This window comes from Lolium perenne, chromosome 1, assembly GCF_019359855.2.
Source record: "Lolium perenne isolate Kyuss_39 chromosome 1, Kyuss_2.0, whole genome shotgun sequence".
Lineage (NCBI taxonomy): Eukaryota > Viridiplantae > Streptophyta > Magnoliopsida > Poales > Poaceae > Lolium > Lolium perenne.
Window position 1 is genome coordinate 131,282,883 of NC_067244.2, and position 12,535 is coordinate 131,295,417.

The 12,535-nt window shown below is 40.8% G+C and overlaps 1 long non-coding RNA gene across 5 annotated transcripts; it reads right to left on the minus strand.

The window, feature by feature from the left end:
• Positions 1-271: 271 nt before the first annotated feature.
• LOC127302475 (uncharacterized) lies at positions 272-12,217 on the minus strand. 5 transcript variants are annotated; one of them, XR_011742463.1, is made up of 7 exons: positions 11,577-12,213; positions 11,391-11,487; positions 11,149-11,303; positions 10,190-10,265; positions 9,910-10,022; positions 1,995-2,107; positions 272-581 (listed from the first exon to the last, which is right to left on the minus strand). It is a non-coding gene; the product is annotated as an uncharacterized lncRNA (long non-coding RNA). The 5 variants fall into 5 exon arrangements; XR_011742466.1 differs by lacking the exon at positions 10,190-10,265 and having other exon boundaries at positions 11,577-12,217; XR_007852897.2 differs by lacking the exons at positions 9,910-10,022; positions 10,190-10,265 and adding an exon at positions 2,275-2,350 and having other exon boundaries at positions 11,577-12,210.
• Between the last annotated feature and the right edge of the window lie 318 nt (positions 12,218-12,535).

The following is a 12,535-nucleotide window of genomic DNA, read 5'->3' on the forward strand; positions in this document are numbered from 1 at the left end:
GGGGAGTGTCATCCATAATGAAACTAAAATATATGTGTAAACAAAAGAGAAGAGGGATGATTTACCTTGCTGGTAAAGATAACGTCCTTCATGGGAGCCGCTCTTGAAAGTCTGGTTGATGAGGTAGTTAGAGTGCCCACTATCATTCGTTGACAACAACAAACACCTCTCAAAACAATTTTACGTCTGTTTTTAGAAAAATGAAAAGCTCTAGCACATGTTAATCCCTGCTTCCCTCTGCGAAGGGCCAATGTGGGGACCCCGGACTAGCTGTCCGAAATTCCCTGTTATGTATACAGTTCACGATCCCATGATCAGTGCGCCGTGAACACATAACCGAACTGATATCAAATTACACCATCCAATTACAAAGCGGAATAAGAAAATTACAACATGGTCACATGACCGATAATTACATAATAGCCTCGAAGGGCCTAACTAAACATCAGAGTAGCATCATCACTTCAGCAGCGCAGTACCCAAGTCATCTGCCATAACCCTACAGGCAACTGACTGGGAAGACGTTCCTAGCTCGCATAGACGTCGCCAACTCCTTCTTCATCTGTTGAACTCCTTCAAGTCTGGCCAAGTAAATAGCCAGGGACAAAGCCGTGAGTACATTTGGAATTGTACTCGCAAACCATTTACAAAGTAACATATCAAGGAGAACAAGGTACCGAGGACTAACTAGGAGATCAAGAGGGAATGACCACTTATATAACAAGAATATGTTATGTAGAAGAGAAGAAGTGTTTTAGTGGAGTTAGCATCTCAACTTCATGGGTGAAGGAGATGAGAGAACATATCTAAGACCTCACTACTAGACTTAATTTCGGAAGATCTTTCACGACATAAATGCTTAGGAAGGGTAGACCCAATTTTTATCAATTCCTTTCCGACCACCTCATTGTGGTCATCAACCATTTTACCAGTACACCAAGTACTCCAACACAAAACCCGTTTCTTTCCTTTGTCAAACATTTTCACAAACAAAACACATCAGGCTAAGCAACAGCCAATCCAACCGTCCATGACCACGGACGCGGCTATTCGAATAGATTTAACTCTGCAGAGTTTGCACACTTTCCCCACAAGATCCGCGAGTTTATCATGTGGGCATCATCCCCGCATATCAACTATGCCATGACAAAAACTCGGACATAGCCTTTCGCCTATTCGACTTAGCACGGGATCCTACCCTATGGAGTATGTACCTCCCCGGCACCGTGGCAGCTCACCTCACTTTGAGCGTGGCTCCACCGCCAAGCCAGGAGACCCATAGTGTCTTCCGGACGGGTCAGCCCCGAAGGCCTCCCGTTATACTATTGTCTCCACCAACGACAATCCGGATTCAGGGGTAACCTTACCCTTATATAGTTGTGCGGTGTCCCATGTTAAGAAGAACAAACTACGAGCTAAGCCCCGTCCCACCCCAGGGTAATGTGGTTGCGCGGGTTAATTGTCACGGGTGAATACTTAGTCGCCAAAGTTTTCATAAAACCCAACCTTTTTCACATCCTCATCATTTTTACCAAATCCTTTCCTTTCATAAATCCTCACTTGGGGAAAACATCATGCCCAAGGTTTTATCAAAAACTTTTACAACAAGGTAAAACCTTGAGGGTTTTCCCAACCTAAAGTTTATGTGTGAACTAAGGAGTATAATAGCCCAAAAGTTGCCATTATACCAAGAAGGGTGACAAAGACATCCCTACTCACATTGAGCATAAATGTAGATAATCAAAAGTGGAGCAATTTTAATGAGGTTAACCCATATCTTTACTAGAATTAGAGGTGTCAAAAGGCGATGAACGTAATTCGCATACTTAGAGTAGGTATGCAAAGTAACAAGGAGAACCTTACATACTTGGTGGCAAGTATGTAAAGAAACAAAGTAATCGAAAACCCAAGGAACACAAGGAGCCAAGAGACCAAAGGATGGCAAGATCTCAATCAAGAACATAGAGAACGATGGATCAAAGTAAATGGCTTGCCTTGGCTTATTTGTCCCTGTACTTCTTCAACTCTATCAATATAAGAATCCCAACAATATAAATAAAATCCTTGTCCAATTCCACTTCTTCTTCTTCTCCGGAATTGCTCGCGTCTATCGCCGGAAAATATAAAAGGAACACAATCAATCACATTGCACCAACAAAACAAACATACAACAACCATAACTAACCATGCAGCCAAGGTATAACATACTAAGGACTTATAGATACCACACGACAACTTTAAGAGTTTTAAATTTAGAAAACCCCATTTATTTACCTAGTAAAGGTATGAGAGTATCATAACTTAGCAATTGCCTCTCTCGGTTATCACCATGGTATAAACCAAACATCCCCTGGTACATAACATCATAAAGAGGACAAGAGCATTAGTTTGACATCAAATACATTCACAAATCATTTTCAAACATTTTTGGAAAAGTAGAAAACAGTTTTCCTAACTTAGTTGGCTCACACAACACAACACCCAAAATAGGAAACAACCATATTCCACATCATTTGAAAACTTAAGCAAGACAATAGGGCTAATATTAAGTTGCAGAGGTTTTGTTTTGCAAGCATAAAACAAAGGTTGTCCATTTCTAATAAAAAGAGTTGGTCAAGGGTTTTAAATAAACCAACAAGTTTTGGTCCAACAATGCATGTCACACATATACCTTACTAACAGTAACGAATATGCATGAACAGAGACTAATAATATTTTTCCTAGATGGCCAGTACTAATACAAGACTAACCCAGTTGGAATCACCCAAAAATATTAAACCTACAATTTTAGGAATTTCTTTGAATCTGACTGTACAGAAAACAAGATCTGTAAGCCATAAATCGTAGAAAAATCCTAAAAATATGAGACCACTGGCATTTGAAAGATATTTAAACATAGATGCACACACAATTGGATTTGGGTTCAAATTATTTCTGAAACTCTCACAAATAGATTGACAAGATTACTGCATGTCTATACCATTTGCTTTACCTCTGGAGTTACAGAACAGATAAATGTTTGAAACTTGTTTGAGAAGATTAAGAAAACATTCAGTAGTCCTACAGAACTGGAATCACTCAATTTGGTTCAAATATGGATTTTTGGTGATTTAAAAGCTAACAGCCATGTCTGCAGAACACACAGAACAAGTTTAATTCACCACGAATCGTACATCAATCACAAAAATATGAGGTCAGCTGCATCGGAAAGGTATTGAAAAGCTGGTTCTTACCCAATTTGTTTCATTCAAAAATTCGTTCCCAAGCTCCTGGTTTAATTCGACAAAGTCATACCTGACCAGATCTTGATCTGTGAACCATTTCAGTTTCAGGAGGTCAATCGAAGTGAAACCACCGCCAAAATGAAGGTATTGAAGAGGGCTTTCACCTACAGTTGAGTTTGCTCAAAAAGGTTTCGTAAAACGGAACAAATCTAACAAACAGTGAATCTGCATGTTTACAGAACTTTATTTACCGCGGACAATCCGTAACGAATTTGAGGATGAGACCAACGCCAAGTTGTAGGTCTTTTCCGTATCTATCTGTGGAACTTTGAATCACTCGATTTGGATCTGCGCACGAGATTTGGTAGATTTTACAAGTTCGTACCAGAATCTGAAACAGCAAGATAGCAGAAATTACTGCAAGGATTTGGACGAACTTTGCTCAAGAACTTCAGATCTGAGGATAGCTCAAGCTTCTCCATGCTTGGACCAACATGCACCTGCATCAAGATCCAATCTTAGCAATGGAGGAAGGGGAAGAGGAGAGAAAACCATCTAGGGTTGGGGAGAAGAAGGAGAGGGAGGCTCTCATGGTGAGGAGGAGCTTGAGGGAGGAGGGAGCTTCATCTTGGAGTTCTTTCCATGGCCATGGCCGGCCATGGGAGCTAGGTGGAGCTGAATTTTCGTGGGGGAGAGTAGGAGAAGAGTGTGAGGGAGTAGATAAGGTGGAGGAGTGAGTGGAGAGAAGAAAAATGAGAGCAAGAGGAGTGGAGGTGGCCGGCCAAGGGCCATTTATAGAGGGAGAGGGGGTTGGCTGCCTCCTTTTTGATTGGCTAGGATGGGTGGCTGCCCATTTAATTGTTGGGGTAGTTGAGAGGCAAGTCTTGCAAGAGAAGAAAGTGAGGAGGAAAGTGGCTGGCCGAAATTGCCATGCCAACATAATTGGCCGGCTCCATTCTTGCCAAATACAAGTGAACAATGTGAGGGAGAGGCACAACATCCATGTGAATAGATATGTGCATGATATTGAGGAGAAAATGTCAAAGAGTGACTTTGATGATGATAAAAATAGGAGTAGATACATATAGATAAAAAAGGAGTATGAAGGTGACATGTGCCATGAGAATAATCTCCACCACTTTGGTTGAGACCAACTTATGATGAAGATAGTTCCCAAGGTATATTTGATGATTAGTAGCTTTTATAAGAATTCAATTTTGGAAAGATTGGGATTGACCACATGCAACAATGCGTGAGCAGGTCAAGGTATATGGGATGGTGATGGGGGTTTAGACAATTATAGAGCAAGACTAAGAGACATGGTGAGTGAAGTAACCATGTACTCACAAGGATGAATATGGTGGCAGAAATCACCAATTCATGAGGTCAGGGTGATGATGGAAAAGAATAGAGGATTGAGATGGGTATGATGAGATATAACTTGTTCTTCAAATAAGAGGTAAATTGGGAGTGATTTTGAAAATATCAAATGATCATCCATTTGATCAAAAATTGGAGGATGGAGGGGATACAATGTGGTGGATCAGAGATGTGCATAAGATGTGCAAGAGTTGCCATTTGAAAAAGAGTTTAATTGAAAGGTATGGGACACACCTCAATTGTCTAGAGACAATTGGGAAAGAACCCAAGTGGAAATGGAATTTGAAAAGGTTGAGAAAAAACTAGTTGGAACATAGGAGTTCAAAATATTCTACTTGCTTTCTCAAGTTAGGTAGAGTTTTTCTCTAAGGTAAAAAAAATCAAGAGGGAAACAAGAAATGGTATAGGTACCATAAACAAGCTTTTTGTTAAAACAAAGCAAAATAGAGATAATGTTTTATAAATCAATACTTGGTAGAAATGGGATGAAAAACAAAACCCATTTCAGTTCCTTGTTTTCTTTGAAGAGAAATCTTGGAAAGTTTTAATAAAACTAGAAGTAGTTTTGTGATCAAAACTAGAGAAGGAAAACTGTAGGATTTTTGAGGAGGGAAACTAATTTAGGGAGGAGTGTTCTCAAGGGTAGATGGTGGCTACAAAATGTATCCATCATTCCCACTCTTGGTTTTGTGAAGATTAATCTTGAATAAAAAAAAGAGGTAAAAGTGAAGGAAGTGATCTAGAGTTGAATCATTGGATAGGGTATAAGATCAAGTTGAATATATGTGATGCAAGGGTAGAATGAGACATGCAGGATGTGGAAATTGTAGAGGGAGATGCACAGATGAGATCCATGCATTGAGATCACCAAGTTGTGAATTAAGGATGATTGAGCTATCTTGTACCACAAAGAGAAAAATCAAGATGGCACACCCATGTTGTCATCAGGAGAGAGGTTTGATGTAGTAAGAAGGAAAACAATTCTTCCTAAGCCACACATGTGTTTTATTTGGTGAGTTGCTTGTTTAACCACTAGGGGTGTCGTTCTATGAGGTAGCTCAAGACAAAATTCAACAAGCAAATCAAGACAATTCATCTACCAACAGATCAAGGCAATTCATCATAGCAAACAGATCAAGGCAATTCACCTTAATTAGTCTATAGAAAAAGTTTTTGTTCCCCCTGATTTTTGAAATAAGGACAACTAATCAAGGTTGAAAAAGTTGGGGTGTTACAGATCTTCCACCCTTAAAATAATCTCGTCCCGAGATTACTGGGTGTAGAACTAGAGGGGTTATAAAGTTTAACCAAAGTTAGACTCCATTCTTCTGTAGACGTGCCGTTGTAGAGAAAGTCGTTTGCTTCATCTTCTAGGAGACATGTTGGATTTCGGCCGATGGCGAGCTTCATGAAGAGGTTGACTACTCCATGCAGGTGTTGGATCTGTAGCTTCTTCACGATCCTGGTGGAGGTTCAAGACTGGGGGAGGGTTAGTGCACCCAACGGTGCTTGAGCAGGGTTGAAAACCTTTTTAGAGTTAGCTTGATTTTAGTGGAAGACGAAGTCTTCCACCCTTAAGATTTTTCATCGGGTTCTCGGAAAAACTCAGAGCTTCTGCCTTGTAGTTCTGTCTGGGGCTTCGGAAGAAGTCATCGGTCTTCCTTGTTCAGCTGAAGAATCTTCGGGGGTGACGTGCAGACCACCACTTCAAGAGGCACTCACAGTGTTAACTGAACCATATGGGACGCGCGGCGAGTTAGAAAGTTGAAGAAACGCCTGGTTGGTACCCATATGAAGCAGCAACAGGGGTCGTCGAAGACAATCTTCAGCTTGAGGGTCAGTGCTGATTTCAGTAGCAACTAAGAAGTTAGCGGGTAAACTACGCCTAAAGTCTTGAGTCTTGGAGTATCTTCAGAAGCTTCATTTGATGAGGACCAGGTGAACCATGTGGTGTAGCTCGGCTTTGACGCTATTGTTCTCTCAACTTGTTAGACGGTGTGTTCGAGGGTAGTTTCAAAAAGATATCCTCGCGGTTAGCGCGAGTATACTCCAAGGTTAGACCAAGTTAGCATGTCTTCTCGTAGAGGTGCAGTCACTCTTGAAGGTAGGGCTTCTTCTTTCTTGGCGTAGTGGAGATGCTCCAGCTAATCTTGAAGGAAGTCAGCGTAGATAGGGGTCGGGTTAGTTTTCTTGACGGTTGAAAAACAACTTCCAACGGGTTTAGAGTTAGAGTCTTTCGTTAGTCTACCCAATTTAACTAATAGTTAGCAATACATCGGCGAGGCAAACTTTAATCCTATCATTGCATGTGACACCCATACAACCATAACCAGAGACACAATACCACTAACAGAGGCTACTGGTATTTTTCCTAGATGCACAGTAACAAAACAAGATCAACACAATTGGAATCATTCAAAAATATCTATTTTTCAATTTTTTTTTTGAGACTCAAAATACTAACCAGAAATAGTGATCAAGTTTTATTTATTAAAAATCGCACAAAAATCCTAAAAATACAAGGTCAGTGGCGTCTGAAAGATAATTTCATACTGGTTCTAGTGCAATTGGAATCACATCAATCAGAGCTACCAAACTATTTTTATTAGCAAAACAGTACACTGGCAGATTTCCATTTTTAATTTCTGTTTCACAAATTTCAAACAATTAAAAAGGGCGGAAACGTCTAAATAGCAAGACATACATGCACACAGCAAACAGATACAAACATTCAAGGCAGCACACTAGGGAACCACAAGCAATCATCACACCAGACATGGTACTCTAAGTACCCAGAAATTCCTAATGCGCGGGGTAGCTCAATCAAAGCGATTGAGTTTGTCCTATCCATCCTATAGGTTTGGGGCTGGTCGCATATGTTGACGTCTTCATAACATTAGCATCAGCTTCAACTTGGATCCTTGTAGCAGTTGGTGGTGAAGGGGCCGGGTGTTGAGTCGTTGATGTTGAGGCGGAGGAGAAAGCTGCGTAGAACTTCTAGTCTCGACATCCCGGAAACATGAGGTCTTCGAAGAGGTAGCTGTTGAGGTGCTTCTGAAGTAGAGATCTTCTCGTGGCTGGCCTAAAAATAACTAGTCAAGAAATTGAGAACTTGATCCTTGACGACTGCGAAAGTGCGAGTCCAAAGAGGAACAAGGTCAGCTCTCTGACAGACTTTGGTGACAACCAAAGACATGATCCTTTATCCCTTTATGTGCACGACTAAGTCAGCATCCAATCTTCAATAGCTGTCGTTGGAGATACACGACTCTTCCCGAGGGATTGATCCATCTTTGAGTTTGAGTCTCCGGTCTGAGTTGGGGACATCGTCTAACATGTGGGTTTGAAGTGGATGAGACAATAGAGTAAGAATTTTCAAACATTTTAATAAAGCGGAGAGATAAGAATTTAGAAGCTTTGAAGAAATAAGAGGAGTAGAAGCTATGCTTCCTACTAAAGAAATAATTTGTTTCGTAAATAGTTTTTCCCCATTACTTATCTCCTAACTAACGTCCATGCTAACTAAGGTCTCCTATAGTCAGGATAGCTCTGATACCAGCTCTGTGGGGACCCCGGACTAGCTGTCCGAAATTCCCTGTTATGTATACAGTTCACGATCCCATGATCAGTGCGCCGTGAACACATAACTGAACTGATATCAAATTACACCATCCAATTACAAAGCGGAATAAGAAAATTACAACATGGTCACATGACCGATAATTACATAATAGCCTCGAAGGGCCTAACTAAACATCAGAGTAGCATCATCACTTCAGCAGCGCAGTACCCAAGTCATCTGCCATAACCCTACAGGCAACTGACTGGGAAGACGTTCCTAGCTCGCATAGACGTCGCCAACTCCTTCTTCATCTGTTGAACTCCTTCAAGTCTGGCCAAGTAAATAGCCAGGGACAAAGCCGTGAGTACATTTGGAATTGTACTCGCAAACCATTTACAAAGTAACATATCAAGGAGAACAAGGTACCGAGGACTAACTAGGAGATCAAGAGGGAATGACCACTTATATAACAAGAATATGTTATGTAGAAGAGAAGAAGTGTTTTAGTGGAGTTAGCATCTCAACTTCATGGGTGAAGGAGATGAGAGAACATATCTAAGACCTCACTACTAGACTTAATTTAGGAAGATCTTTCACGACATAAACGCTTAGGAAGGGTAGACCCAATTTTTATCAATTCCTTTCCGACCACCTCATTGTGGTCATCAACCATTTTACCAGTACACCAAGTACTCCAACACAAAACCCGTTTCTTTCCTTTGTCAAACATTTTCACAAACAAAACACATCAGGCTAAGCAACAGCCAATCCAACCGTCCATGACCGCGGACGTGGCTATTCGAATAGATTTAACTCTGCAGAGTTTGCACACTTTCCCCACAAGATCCGCGAGTTTATCATGTGGGCATCATCCCCGCATATCAACTATGCCATGACAAAAACTCGGACATAGCCTTTCGCCTATTCGACTTAGCACGGGATCCTACCCTATGGAGTATGTACCTCCCCGGCACCGTGGCAGCTCACCTCACTTTGAGCGTGGCTCCACCGCCAAGCCAGGAGACCCATAGTGTCTTCCGGACGGGTCAGCCCCGAAGGCCTCCCGTTATACTATTGTCTCCACCAACGACAATCCGGATTCAGGGGTAACCTTACCCTTATATAGTTGTGCGGTGTCCCATGTTAAGAAGAACAAACTACGAGCTAAGCCCCGTCCCACCCCAGGGTAATGTGGTTGCGCGGGTTAATTGTCACGGGTGAATACTTAGTCGCCAAAGTTTTCATAAAACCCAACCTTTTTCACATCCTCATCATTTTTACCAAATCCTTTCCTTTCATAAATCCTCACTTGGGGAAAACATCATGCCCAAGGTTTTATCAAAAACTTTTACAACAAGGTAAAACCTTGAGGGTTTTCCCAACCTAAAGTTTATGTGTGAACTAAGGAGTATAATAGCCCAAAAGTTGCCATTATACCAAGAAGGGTGACAAAGACATCCCTACTCACATTGAGCATAAATGTAGATAATCAAAAGTGGAGCAATTTTAATGAGGTTAACCCATATCTTTACTAGAATTAGAGGTGTCAAAAGGCGATGAACGTAATTCGCATACTTAGAGTAGGTATGCAAAGTAACAAGGAGAACCTTACATACTTGGTGGCAAGTATGTAAAGAAACAAAGTAATCGAAAACCCAAGGAACACAAGGAGCCAAGAGACCAAAGGATGGCAAGATCTCAATCAAGAACATAGAGAACGATGGATCAAAGTAAATGGCTTGCCTTGGCTTATTTGTCCCTGTACTTCTTCAACTCTATCAATATAAGAATCCCAACAATATAAATAAAATCCTTGTCCAATTCCACTTCTTCTTCTTCTCCGGAATTGCTCGCGTCTATCGCCGGAAAATATAAAAGGAACACAATCAATCACATTGCACCAACAAAACAAACATACAACAACCATAACTAACCATGCAGCCAAGGTATAACATACTAAGGACTTATAGATACCACACGACAACTTTAAGAGTTTTAAATTTAGAAAACCCCATTTATTTACCTAGTAAAGGTATGAGAGTATCATAACTTAGCAATTGCCTCTCTCGGTTATCACCATGGTATAAACCAAACATCCTCTGGTACATAACATCATAAAGAGGACAAGAGCATTAGTTTGACATCAAATACATTCACAAATCATTTTCAAACATTTTTGGAAAAGTAGAAAACAGTTTTCCTAACTTAGTTGGCTCACACAACACAACACCCAAAATAGGAAACAACCATATTCCACATCATTTGAAAACTTAAGCAAGACAATAGGGCTAATATTAAGTTGCAGAGGTTTTGTTTTGCAAGCATAAAACAAAGGTTGTCCATTTCTAATAAAAAGAGTTGGTCAAGGGTTTTAAATAAACCAACAAGTTTTGGTCCAACAATGCATGTCACACATATACCTTACTAACAGTAACGAATATGCATGAACAGAGACTAATAATATTTTTCCTAGATGGCCAGTACTAATACAAGACTAACCCAGTTGGAATCACCCAAAAATATTAAACCTACAATTTTAGGAATTTCTTTGAATCTGACTGTACAGAAAACAAGATCTGTAAGCCATAAATCGTAGAAAAATCCTAAAAATATGAGACCACTGGTATTTGAAAGATATTTAAACATAGATGCACACACAATTGGATTTGGGTTCAAATTATTTCTGAAACTCTCACAAATAGATTGACAAGATTACGGCATGTCTATACCATTTGCTTTACCTCTGGAGTTACAGAACAGATAAATGTTTGAAACTTGTTTGAGAAGATTAAGAAAACATTCAGTAGTCCTACAGAACTGGAATCACTCAATTTGGTTCAAATATGGATTTTTGGTGATTTAAAAGCTAACAGCCATGTCTGCAGAACACACAGAACAAGTTTAATTCACCACAAATCGTACATCAATCACAAAAATATGAGGTCAGCTGCATCGGAAAGGTATTGAAAAGCTGGTTCTTACCCAATTTGTTTCATTCAAAAATTCGTTCCCAAGCTCCTGGTTTAATTCGACAAAGTCATATCTGACCAGATCTTGATCTGTGAACCATTTCAGTTTCAGGAGGTCAATCGAAGTGAAACCACCGCCAAAATGAAGGTATTGAAGAGGGCTTTCACCTACAGTTGAGTTTGCTCAAAAAGGTTTCGTAAAACGGAACAAATCTAACAAACAGTGAATCTGCATGTTTACAGAACTTTATTTACCGCGGACAATCCGTAACGAATTTGAGGATGAGACCAACGCCAAGTTGTAGGTCTTTTCCGTATCTATCTGTGGAACTTTGAATCACTCGATTTGGATCTGCGCACGAGATTTGGTGGATTTTACAAGTTTGTACCAGAATCTGAAACAGCAAGATAGCAGAAATTACTGCAAGGATTTGGACGAACTTTGCTCAAGAACTTCAGATCTGAGGATAGCTCAAGCTTCTCCATGCTTGGACCAACATGCACCTGCATCAAGATCCAATCTTAGCAATGGAGGAAGGGGAAGAGGAGAGAAAACCATCTAGGGTTGGGGAGAAGAAGGAGAGGGAGGCTCTCATGGTGAGGAGGAGCTTGAGGGAGGAGGGAGCTTCATCTTGGAGTTCTTTCCATGGCCATGGCCGGCCATGGGAGCTAGGTGGAGCTGAATTTTCGTGGGGGAGAGTAGGAGAAGAGTGTGAGGGAGTAGATAAGGTGGAGGAGTGAGTGGAGAGAAGAAAAATGAGAGCAAGAGGAGTGGAGGTGGCCGGCCAAGGGCCATTTATAGAGGGAGAGGGGGTTGGCTGCCTCCTTTTTGATTGGCTAGGATGGGTGGCTGCCCATTTAATTGTTGGGGTAGTTGAGAGGCAAGTCTTGCAAGAGAAGAAAGTGAGGAGGAAAGTGGCTGGCCGAAATTGCCATGCCAACATAATTGGCCGGCTCCATTCTTGCCAAATACAAGTGAACAATGTGAGGGAGAGGCACAACATCCATGTGAATAGATATGTGCATGATATTGAGGAGAAAATGTCAAAGAGTGACTTTGATGATGATAAAAATAGGAGTAGATACATATAGATAAAAAAGGAGTATGAAGGTGACATGTGCCATGAGAATAATCTCCACCACTTTGGTTGAGACCAACTTATGATGAAGATAGTTCCCAAGGTATATTTGATGATTAGTAGCTTTTATAAGAATTCAATTTTGGAAAGATTGGGATTGACCACATGCAACAATGCGTGAGCAGGTCAAGGTATATGGGATGGTGATGGGGGTTTAGACAATTATAGAGCAAGACTAAGAGACATGGTGAGTGAAGTAACCATGTACTCACAAGGATGAATATGGTGGCAGAAATCACCAATTCATGAGGTCAGGGTGAT